Source organism: Austrofundulus limnaeus, unplaced genomic scaffold, assembly GCF_001266775.1.
Source record: "Austrofundulus limnaeus strain Quisiro unplaced genomic scaffold, Austrofundulus_limnaeus-1.0 Scaffold1261, whole genome shotgun sequence".
Taxonomy (NCBI): domain Eukaryota; kingdom Metazoa; phylum Chordata; class Actinopteri; order Cyprinodontiformes; family Rivulidae; genus Austrofundulus; species Austrofundulus limnaeus.
In genome coordinates, this window is record NW_013953663.1 from 54,542 (window position 1) to 58,179 (window position 3,638).

Genomic DNA, 3,638 nt, shown 5'->3' on the forward strand with positions numbered 1-3,638 from the left:
CACACACATACACGTACTACATTTTAACTTTAAATCTAAATTTTTATATTTTATCTAAATCTTAAATTTATCTAAATCTAAATTTGAATGAAGAGATCTCAGTTCATTTATATGGAGAAAATATGTATAAATACAGCTAAACATGAAAAGTACAAAAGAAGCGACAGCTTGCATCTCCTCAATAACCTGAACGTTGTTACATTTTGTTAGGAGGGAACTACAGAATGTTTTCATGACCTCAAAGGTTGCAGAGGTCCACAGGTGAGAGGATCCAACCTCCTTGTACCATAAAATATTAACACTATTTAATTCTTATCAGGTTGGCAGCATGGTGTATAAGTGGTTAGCACTGATGTCTCACAGGAAGTAGGTTCTGGGTTTGATCCCTGGTTTGGACCTGGGGTCTTTCTATGTRGAGTTTACATGTTCTCCTTGTGCAAATGTGGGTTTTCTCCAGGAACTCTGGTTTGTAGTTGTGTTCATTTTCCATTTTCAGCAAAATATTAACCCTTAYCCTGCTTTAAACATGCAAACAACTTTACCCTTGACCTGTCTGATATGTTCCTTGGTCTTAATGATGCCTGTTTGACCACTCATGTTCTGTAACAAAGCTGTGAGGTTCACAGAACAGCTGGATTTATACTGCATTGAGCTACAGACAGGTGGACTCTCTGGTTGCTCTGGATCTTGTAAGGGTATCAGAGTAAAGGGGGTGAAAACAAATTCATGTCACCCATCGTGTTTTCAGAGGGTTAAATCCTTTCAGGGACTGTAACTTTTTTACCTTTTGGATTTTGCTAAATTTCCATCCCTGTAAATCTCAGAGGTCTTATCTGTGCTATGACAGTTTTATTGGTTCAGGGAAATGAAAACACTTTCAGTGATGAATTTATTCTCAGAGTTCATTTCATTAAGTAGTTCATTGGAAAACATCTCACTCCTGTGACTTAGCAAACAAATTTGGATGTAGCATGTGTTCTTTCAGTCCGCTGCAGCTAAACTTACAGCCTTTGAATAAACCAGATGGTAGCTGGTTAATTTAGCATGAACTCTGGAGCAGCACCACTTTTCTTGCTGCTCGTCCAGCCTCTCCACTCGGAGCACTGCTGATCAGTCAGGCTGCCAAGAGCAGCTCGAGTAATCAGTCTCAATTAGCTGAAAGAAAACAAGATATTTAAGCTGCTGCACAGCAAATGAGACATCTAAACTCAACATTCKTCCCTGGGTCAATGTACAGATATAACTCAGAGTCCCCAGCTTCTGTTTCTGTCTGATTGGACTAAAGGTCTTTAACTTTCCAACAGGCAGGTGAGCTGATGGCAGATTGTGACACAGCTTCATGGGATTAAAACAGATATAACATTTATCAGAGGACCAAACTGCCTTCTTKTTTTGTTTTTGTCTGTGTGAGAGATTTTAATGAAAATAATCAGTGCCAGTGAGTGTTTTTATTTCAAGATAAGCACCACAACCATTTCTATTTACCTCTATTCAAGCASATGAGTCGATTAGAACCAAATTTTATTTACAGAGAAGCAGCAGCAAAAAGTTAATTATRCACATATGTCAAGTTGTWTGGATTGTCTGTAATTTACATGGTTTYGCCCTCATTTTGCAGGTATWCGAACAYATAGAGCAATCTCACAGATTTTTTCAAGTTTTACGAATTTTTTCAAAAACTCAGTTTCAAACTTAACATGTCTGAGCCTGTWGGACGTTAATAAAACAAATAACATCAAATAACCATATTCCAACCTGCTCTACAGAAAGAAATAAGCTCTCCCGTCCTCATTTCCTCAAGCTTTGCGCTGCAGGTGTCATTGACAGTCCGCCTGCACCCCTACATGTGATTAATAAAGATTTCTTGAAAAAATTACTAATTTTTGAGGCTCATTATACAGGTAAATATCTGAAGAGGTTGACATGTATGATTATTCAAAAAATCATTGAACTAAAACTAATTCTCAATAGAAATGAAAACAACTGAAAACAGAGAAAATTCTCATGTTTGTGATGTCCCCCAACAGAACCGTCTTCTGATCCAGACTCCAGTTCTAATGAAACCGTTGTTCAGATTTACTGATGAACTCTGAGATCAGGCAGCTCTGCTCTGAGTGTGTTGGGAGTCTGAGTCTGCACTCAGTGCATTCATCACACAGATTCAGGTACACGTCAGAAACTATCTTTCACAATAAGTTGTGGAAAATAAAATATTGGTCCAGAGCTTTAGAGTTTTTAAAACTTATTTTGATTACTGAAGGCAGCAAACTGGATTATAGGTGGAGCGAACACTGGGAAGAGTCAGGATGACAAACTAGATACAYAGCAGTAGCATATATGACCCCCGCATATATGCAAAGCACGTTTATTGTTTGGGGTTGGAATCCGGAGTGGGGGAGCAGTGTTAATTGGTGGACCCGATGGATAGCCCCTCATCAGAGTTAAAACAACAAAGAATATCTGAAGCTCCTATGTTGAATAGTGTTTGAGTTATAAGCATTTTTTTGTCCAAACACCCCCTTTTTGGATGGAGCTGACAAAGTTCGTGAAACGGGTTCAGAACACAGGGAAACAATAAAAGTTTAAAAACTTTATTATAGAACCGTAGACTGGGAYGGACCCGGGACACTGGTTGGCACTTTCTTTTGGAGCTGAAGGAGGAGGCTGAACAGATCCAGGTGAGGAGTCCGATTCTTGGGGTCCGTGGGTCGAGCTTTTGTCCGATATCCGTAAGGGAGGCGTGGGTCAGAGCCGGGTGATCCGAGAGCTGATAATAAATMCAATWCGAGATCCACAAGGTGAGGTCCGGGGGCAGATMATRTGGTCRAGAGCCARAGGTCAGAAGTTGGTACAGAACTGGAYGAGGGACAGGCAAGGTCGGAGAGACGAGAGTCAGGCGTGGGGTCATGAACATGAGATCAGGCTTGAGCAAAGGAGAAACGCTGGACTAGGTGAATTCCGTTCAATAATCTGGCAGTAAGGGACTGTGGCAGTAGACCTTAAATACTGGTGAAAGCAGGTGAAAAGGATGAGCTGAGATTGCAWTAAGGGAGTGGCAAGGCTAATAGGATAATTGACTGTGGACTGTGGACATGGAACATGGACTGTGGACTGTGGACATGGAACATGRAATGTTACAGAGCCCCCTCCTCAAATATTGGGTCTTTGGTAAAACTGTTGGCTGGTACAGTGTAGGTTGGACATATTCCTGCCWAATTCCATGTTGATTAGTGCAGCTTTTTCTGTGCTACYGTTGACCAAATATCACTGAAATGACTAAAAATAAATAAACAAATAAATAAACAATATGACCCCMACTTTGTGAGTGCAGGTCATAATAATTTAATATGAACATCTTCACTATGTGCTTATTACAAGATTTATTTAGTAGTATTTTGTTTCACCTTTTCAAATAKTGTTCTGAAACAGCTGCTGCAGAACCTCCTGACAGAGATGGAGACTAAATGAGACTTTCAGTTCTGCTGTCTGCCTCTGACAGCAGCAGGTTACTGTTCATCAGACAGGAAGTGAGTGGCAGAGATTTGTTGCACTCTCTGTGAGAAATACAACCTCTGGCAAAAAGTATGGAATCACCAGTCTTGGATGAGCACTCATTCAGACATTTCATTCTGTAAAAC